The following is an 8553-nucleotide window of genomic DNA, read 5'->3' on the forward strand; positions in this document are numbered from 1 at the left end:
AGGTATATTGTCCAGGTATATTCTCCAGGTATATTGTCCAGGTATATTCTCCAGGTATATTCTCCAGGTATATTCTCCAGGTGTATTGTTTAGGTATATTGTCCAGGTATATTCTCCAGGTATATTGTCCTGGTATATTGTCCAGGTATATTGTCCAGGTATATTCTCCAGGTATGTTGTCCAGGTATATTGTCCAGGTATATTGTCCAGGTATATTGTCCAGGTATATTCTCCAGGTATGTTGTCCAGGTATATTGTCCAGGTATATTTTTCAGGTATGTTGTCCAGGTATATTGTCCAGGTATATTCTCCAGGTATGTTGTCCAGGTATATTGTCCTGGTATATTGTCCAGGTACTTTATCCAGTTATATTGTCCAGGTATATTGTCCAGGTATATTCTCCAGGTATATTCTCCAGGTGTATTCTCCAGGTGTATTGTTTAGGTATATTGTCCAGGTATATTGTCCAGGTATATTCTCCAGGTATATTGTCCAGGTATATTCTCCAGGTATATTGTCCTGGTATATTGTCCAGGTATATTGTCCAGGTATATTCTCCAGGTATATTCTCCAGGTGTATTGTTTAGGTATATTGTCCAGGTATGTTCTCCAGGTATATTGTCCAGGTATGTTGTCCAGGTATATTGTCCAGGTATATTCTCCAGGTATATTGTCCAGGTATGTTCTCCAGGTATATTGTCCAGGTATATTGTCCAGGTATATTCTCCAGGTATATTCTCCAGGTATATTCTCCAGGTGTATTGTTTAGGTATATTGTCCAGGTATATTGTCCAGGTATATTCTCCAGGTATATTCTCCAGGTGTATTGTTTAGGTATATTGTCCAGGTATATTGTCCAGGTATATTTATACAGTCATGAATACAGTGTCATGTATCTCTATCTAATGAATACGATGGAGGTCATGTATCTGAATCTAATGCGTTGCCTCTAGCGTTGTAGAAGTGGGATGTGGGTAACTGTATATAATGCTTTGCCTCTAGCGTTGTAGAAGGGGGATGTGGGTAACTGTATATAATGTGTTGCCTCTAGCGTTGTAGAAGGGGGATGTGGGTAACTGTATATAATGTGTTGCCTCTGAAGCGGGAGAAGGGGGATGTGGGTATCTTGCATATGATGACTTGCCACCTTCAGTGGCTTCCGAGTGAGAGGAGCACCATGCTGTTATGCTTATGAATAAACTCAGCTTCCTGAAGGGAGCCATTCTGGGTTTGAAGTCCCCCAATGTTCTTCTATTTAAGTTATAATGCCTTCGAAGCCGGTGTTTGGAGGAGTTATTGGCACCGAGAGGAAGACGAGGGCCGGCAAACCGTGCCAATATTTCATCCAAACACCGGCTTCACTTTTATACAACAGGTTACCAACATATTCAAATAACGATTGACATATTTATATACACTGCACAAAAAAAGGGAACACTAAAATAACACATCCTAGATCTGAATGAATTAAATATTCTTATTAAATACTTTTTTCTTTACATAGTTGAATGTGCTGACAACAAAATCACACAAAAATTATTAATGGAAATCAAATTTATCAACCCATGGAGGTCTGGATTTGGAGTCACACTCAAAATTAAAGTGGAAAACCACACTACAGGCTAATCCAACTTTGATGTAAAGTCCTTAAAACAAGTCAAAATGAGGCTCAGTAGTGTGTGTGGCCTCCACGTGCCTGTATGACCTCCCTACAATGCCTGGGCATGCTCCTGATGAGGTGGCGGATGATCTCCTGAGGGATCTTCTCCCAGACCTGGACTAAAGCATCCGCCAACTCCTGGACAGTCTATATTAGCGTTGGTGGATGGAGCGAGACATGATGTCCCAGATGCGCTCAATTGGATTCAGGTCTGGGGAACGGTCGGGCCAGTCCGAAGCATCAATACCTTCCTCTTGCAGGAACTGCTGACACACTCCAGCCACATGAAGTCTAGCATTGTCTTGCATTAGGAGGGTCCCAGGGCCAATCGCACCAGCATATGCTCTCACAAGGGGTCTAAGGATCTCATCTCGGTACCTAATGGCAGTCAGGTTACCTCTGGCGAGCACATGGAGGGCTGTGCGGCCTCCCAAAGAAATGCCACCCCACACCATGACTGACCCACCGCCAAACCGGTCATGCTGGAGGATGTTGCAGGCAGCAGAACGTTTTCCACGGCATCTCCAGACTGTCACGTCTGTCACATGTGCTCAGTGTGAACCTGCTTTCATCTGTGAAGAGCACAGGGCGCCAGTGGCGAATCTTGGTGTTCTCTGGCAAATGCCAAAAGTCCTGCACGGTGTTGGGCTGTAAGCACAACCCCCACCTGTGGACGTCGGGCCCTCATACCACCCTCATGGAGTCTGTTTCTGACCGTTTGAGCAGACACATGCAGATTTGTGGCCTGCTGGAGGTCATTCCACAAAGGTGGAGGTAGCGGTCCTGCTGCTGGGTTGTTGCCCTTCTACGGCCTCCTCCACGTCTCCTGATGTACTGGCCTGTCTCCTGGTAGCGCCTCCATGCTCTGGACACTACGCTGACAGACACAGCAAACCTTCTTGCCACAGCTTGCATTGATGTGCCATCCTGGATGAGCTGCACTACCTGAGCCACTTGTGTGTGTATTGTAGACTCCGTCTCATGCTACCACTAGAGTGAAAGCACCGCCAGCATTCAAAAGTGACCAAAACATCAGCCAGGAAGCATAGGAACTGAGAAGTGGTTTGGTCACCACCTGCAGAACCACTCCTTTATTGGGGGTGTCTTGCTAATTGCCAATAATTTCCACCTGTTGTCTATTCAATTTGCACAACAGCATGTGAAATTTATTGTCAATCAGTGTTGCTTCCTAAGTGGACAATTTGATTTCACAGAAGTGTGATTGACTTGGAGTTACATTGTGTTGTTTAAGTGTTCCCTCTATTTTTTTGAGCAGTGTATTTTTATTAAAAACTTTATTTTGATGACTTCATTCATACTATTTCTCTGCTGTTGAAAACTAAATGTTAGTTTAAAGGAAATGTGAGAAAATGTCTAGATGCTTTTTTATAGTGGAGATCAAGTTTATACATTGCCTGGCTGGGCTGAAGAAACAGTGGATTATGCAGCCAAATGGAACAGAGTAAATAGGCATTTTACCGTCATAGATTTAGCCGGTGGTAACTTGTGAAATGTACACCGTCTAGAATGCACTTTAACCAATCAGCATTCAGGATTAGACCCACCCGTTGTGTGAAACTTAATAAATGAGCTGTTACACGACCCGCTTTTGTGTCTTTTACAGTTTACCAACAGTGATGCTGATAAAGGTGTGTCTGTGTGTGAGGCCCACAATGCGCCACTTGTCTGTTGTTCCCTCACCCCCCTCGGCCCCTCCTCCAGTCATAATGACATCAGAGGCATTAACGGCGCCACAGTGCTGCGCAGCCAGGGTACCAGGTCAGATGATATCACAAACGCACCTGAGGTCACGTCTCCGCTGTCAACAAAAGACTGATCCAAGGTTCACCGACCTCATACAATTACTGTTACCGTTTCATGGTTCAGATGCCTCAATTCAGGCAGGGCAGAGCCTTGTTACTTAGCAACTTCGTCACGGGAACACTGGTCTTAGAGCCTGGTGATTTGATTCCTCTGTTGGTGTTTTTCTAAAATATTGCTCTACTGCTTCCCAAGTGTTTTTTTTTTTTTTTAAGCAGAACCTTCAAATGTACAACTCACCACTCCAAATCCAGTCACAGTCAAACAAGCAGGACAGGTGTTTGTGTTCCCTTCGTTGTCTCCTTCCGACAACACTAAACATTCCGATGACATGACATAAGGACTGAAAAGGGTCAAAGACCAGGGTTCACATTATAAATGGAACAAGAGAAGACGGGGGGACAACAGGAGGAGGAGGAGGAGGAGGAAGAGGGAGAGGAGGGGGAGGAGGAGGAGTAGGGGGAGGAGAAGGAAGAGAAGGGGGAAGAGGAGGAGGAAGAGAAGGAAGAGGAGGAGGAGGAGGGGGAGGAGGAGGAGGAGTAGCGGGAGGAGAAGGAAGAGAAGGGGGAAGAGGAGGAGGAAGAGAAGGAAGAGGAGGAGGAGGAGGAGGAGGAGGAAGAGGAGTAAGAGGAGGGTCATAAGGGGTGGAGGGGGAGGAGTTAGGGGAGGAGTGGGAGGAGGAGGAGGAGGAGTAGGGGGAGGAGAAGGAAGAGAAGGGGGAAGAGGAGGAGGAAGATAAGGAAGAGGAGGAGGAGGAGGAAGAGAAGGAAGAGGAGGGTCAGGAGGGGTGGAGGAGGAGGATGAGGAGGAGGAGGGGGGAGGAGGAGGAAGTGCCTATGATTAGCTCTCGTTAGGAGCAGGGGACTGGTCGGTCTCTCCGTTAGCCAAGGTCAGAAGCAGGCGGCTGGGCTTATCAGTGTTACAACAGCTGCATGTCTGAAAGAAACACACACACACACACACACACACACACACACACACACACACACACACACACCACACACACACACACACACACACACGCTGCCTGGCGGCTGTGTATTAACACTCAGAGGTTGGGACGCCCGCTTCTGTCTTCCTCCATAACAAAAGAAGCAGGAGGGTAGAAGGTAGGAAGAGGAGGTTAGAGGGGGAGAAGGGGGAGGAGGAGGAGAGGAGGAGGAGAAGGAGGAGGAGGAGGAGGAGAGGAGGAGGAGGTTAGAGCGGGACGAAGGGGAGGAGAAAGGAGGAGGGAAGAGGGGAAGGAGGGGGAGGAGGAGAGGAGGAGAGGAGGAGGACAGGAGGAGGAGGTTAGAGCGGGAGGAGAAAGGAGGAGGGTGGAGGGGAAGGAGGGGGAGGAGGAGAGGAGGAGGAGGATGTTAGAGTGGAAGGAGAAAGGAGGAGGGTAGAGGGGAGGAGGAGGAGGAGGAGAGGAGAGGAGAGGGGGAGGAGGAGAGGAGGAGAGAGGAGGAGAGGAGGCGAGGAGAGGATGAGGGAGAGGAGAAAGGAGGAGAGGAGGAGGGCAGAGGAGGAGAGAGAGGAGAAGGGTTGAGGCGGAGAGAGGAGAGAAGGTGGAGGAGGAGAGAGGAGAGAAGGGTGGAGGAGGAGAGAGGAGAGAAGGGTGGAGGAGGAGAGAGGAGAGAAGGGTGGAGGAGGAGAGAGGAGAGAATGGTGGAGGAGGAGAGAGGAGAGAAGGGTGGAGGAGGAGAGAGGAGAGAAGGGTGGAGGAGGAGAGAGGAGAGAGGGTGGAGGAGGAGAGAGGAGAGAAGGATGGAGGAGGAGAGAGGAGAGAAGGGTGGAGGAGGAGAGAGGAGAGAGAATGGTGGAGGAGGAGAGAGGAGAGAAGGGTGGAGGAGGAGAGAGGAGAGAAGGGTGGAGGAGGAGAGAGGAGAGAAGGGTGGAGGAGGAGAGAGGAGAGAAGGATGGAGGAGGAGAGAGGAGAGAAGGGTGGAGGAGGAGAGAGGAGAGAAGGGTGGAGGAGGAGAGAGGAGAGAATGGTGGAGGAGGAGAGAGGAGAGAAGGGTGGAGGAGGAGAGAGGAGAGAAGGGTGGAGGAGGAGAGAGGAGAGAAGGGTGGAGGAGGAGAGAGGAGAGAAGGGTGGAGGAGGAGAGAGGAGAGAAGAGAGGAGGAGGAGAGAGGAGAGAATGGTGGAGGAGGAGAGAGGAGAGAAGGGTGGAGGAGAAGAGAGGAGAGAATGGTGGAGGAGGAGAGAGGAGAGAATGGTGGAGGAGGAGAGAGGAGAGAATGGTGGAGGAGAGAGAGGAGAGAAGGGTGGAGGAGGAGAGAGGAGAGAATGGTGGAGGAGGAGAGAGGAGAGAAGGGGTGGAGGAGGAGAGAGGAGAGAATGGTGGAGGAGGAGAGAGGAGAGAATGGTGGAGGAGGAGAGAGGAGAGAAGGGTGGAGGAGGAGAGAGGAGAGAAGGGTGGAGGAGGAGAGAGGAGAGAAGGGTGGAGGAGGAGAGAGGAGAGAAGGGTGGAGGAGGAGAGAGGAGAGAAGGGTGGAGGAGGAGAGAGGAGAGGATGGAGGAGGAGAGAGGAGAGAATGGTGGAGGAGGAGAGAGGAGAGAGGTGGAGGAGGAGAGAGGAGAGAATGGTGGAGGAGGAGAGAGGAGAGAAGGGTGGAGGAGGAGAGAGGAGAGAAGGATGGAGGCGGAGAGAGGAGAGAAGGGTAGAGGCAGAAGGAGGAGAGAGAGAGAAGGGTGGAGGCGGAGAGAGGAGAGAAGGGTGGAGGAGGAGAGAGGAGAGAATGGTGGAGGAGGAGAGAGGAGAGAAGGGTGGAGGAGGAGAGAGGAGAGAAGGGTGGAGGAGGAGAGAGGAGAGAAGGATGGAGGCGGAGAGAGGAGAGAAGGGTGGAGGCGCAGAGAGGAGAGACGGATGGAGGCGGAGAGAGGAGAGAAGTGTGGAGGAGGAGAGAGGAGAGAAGGGTAGAAGCAGAGAGAGGAGAGAAGAGAGAAGGGTGGAGGCGGAGAGAGGAGAGAAGGGTGGAGGCGGAGAGAGGAGAGAAGGGTGGAGGAGGAGAGAGGAGAGAAGGGTGGAGGAGGAGAGAGGAGAGACGGATGGAGGCGGAGAGAGGAGAGAAGGGTGGAGGCGGAGAGAGGAGAGAAGGGTGGAGGCGGAGAGAGGAGAGAAGGGTGGAGGAGGAGAGAGGAGAGAAGGGTAGAAGCAGAGAGAGGAGAGAAGGGTGGAGGAGGAGAGAGGAGAGAAGGGTGGAGGAGGAGAGAGGAGAGAAGGGTGGAGGAGGAGAGAGGAGAGACGGATGGAGGCGGAGAGAGGAGAGAAGTGTGGAGGAGGAGAGAGGAGAGAAGGGTAGAAGCAGAGAGAGGAGAGAAGGGTGGAGGCGGAGAGAGGAGAGAAGGGTAGAGGCAGAGAGAGGAGAGAAGGGTGGAGGAGGAGAGAGGAGAGAAGGGTAGAGGCAGAGAGAGGAGAGAAGGGTGGAGGAGGAGAGAGGAGAGAAGGGTAGAAGCAGAGAGAGGAGAGAAGGGTGGAGGCGGAGAGAGGAGAGAAGGGTAGAGGCAGAGAGAGGAGAGAAGGGTGGAGGAGGAGAGAGGAGAGAAGGGTAGAAGCAGAGAGAGGAGAGAAGGGTGGAGGAGGAGAGAGGAGAGAAGGGTGGAGGAGGAGAGAGGAGAGAATGGTGGAGGAGGAGAGAGGAGAGAAGGGTGGAGGAGGAGAGAGGAGAGAAGGGTGGAGGAGGAGAGAGGAGAGAATGGTGGAGGAGGAGAGAGGAGAGAAGGGTGGAGGAGGAGAGAGGAGAGAATGGTGGAGGAGGAGAGAGGAGAGAATGGTGGAGGAGGAGAGAGGAGAGAAGGGTGGAGGAGGAGAGAGGAGAGAATGGTGGAGGAGGAGAGAGGAGAGAAGGGTGGAGGAGGAGAGAGGAGAGAAGGGTGGAGGAGGAGAGAGGAGAGAAGGGTGGAGGAGGAGAGAGGAGAGACGGATGGAGGCGGAGAGAGGAGAGAAGTGTGGTAGAGGAGAGAGGAGAGAAGGGTGGAGGCGGAGAGAGGAGAGAAGGGTGGAGGAGGAGAGAGGAGAGAAGGGTAGAGGAGGAGAGAGGAGAGAAGGGTGGAGGAGGAGAGAGGAGAGAAGGGTGGAGGCGGAGAGAGGAGAGAAGGGTGGAGGAGGAGAGAGGAGAGAAGGGTGGAGGAGGAGAGAGGAGAGAAGGGTGGAGGAGGAGAGAGGAGAGAAGGATGGAGGCGGAGAGAGGAGAGAAGGGTGGAGGAGGAGAGAGGAGAGAAGGGTGGAGGAGGAGAGAGGAGAGAAGGATGGAGGCGGAGAGAGGAGAGAAGTCTGGAGGAGGAGAGAGGATAGAAGGGTAGAGGCAGAAGGAGGAGAGAATGGTGGAGGAGGAGAGAGGAGAGAAGGGTGGAGGAGGAGAGAGGAGAGAAGGGTGGAGGAGGAGAGAGGAGAGAAGGGTGGAGGCGGAGAGAGGAGAGAAGGGTGGAGGCGGAGAGAGGAGAGAAGGGTAGAGGAGGAGAGAGGAGAGAAGGGTGGAGGAGGAGAGAGGAGAGACGGATGGAGGCGGAGAGAGGAGAGAAGTGTGGTAGAGGAGAGAGGAGAGAAGGGTGGAGGCAGAGAGAGGAGAGAAGGGTGGAGGCGGAGAGAGGAGAGAAGTGTGGAGGAGGAGAGAGGAGAGAAGGGTGGAGGCGGAGAGAGGAGAGAAGGGTGGAGGAGGAGAGAGGAGAGACGGATGGAGGCGGAGAGAGGAGAGAAGTGTGGTAGAGGAGAGAGGAGAGAAGGGTGGAGGCGGAGAGAGGAGAGAAGGGTGGAGGCGGAGAGAGGAGAGAAGGGTGGAGGAGGAGAGAGGAGAGACAGATGGAGGCGGAGAGAGGAGAGAAGGGTGGAGGCGGAGAGAGGAGAGAAGGGTGGAGGTTGAGAGAGGAGAGAATGGTGGAGGAGGAGAGAGGAGAGAAGGGTAGAGGCGGAGAGAGAAGAGAATGGTGGAGGAGGAGAGAGGAGAGAATGGTGGAGGCGGAGAGAGGAGAGAATGGTGGAGGAGGAGAGAGGAGAGAAGGGTGGAGGAGGAGAGAGGAGAGACGGATGGAGGCGGAGAGAGGAGAGAAGGGTGGAGGCGGAGAGAGGAGAGAAGGGTGGAGGAGGAGA

Source organism: Oncorhynchus mykiss, chromosome 9 (genome assembly GCF_057628025.1).
Source record: "Oncorhynchus mykiss isolate SJ-2025 chromosome 9, ASM5762802v1, whole genome shotgun sequence".
Classification (NCBI taxonomy): domain Eukaryota; kingdom Metazoa; phylum Chordata; class Actinopteri; order Salmoniformes; family Salmonidae; genus Oncorhynchus; species Oncorhynchus mykiss.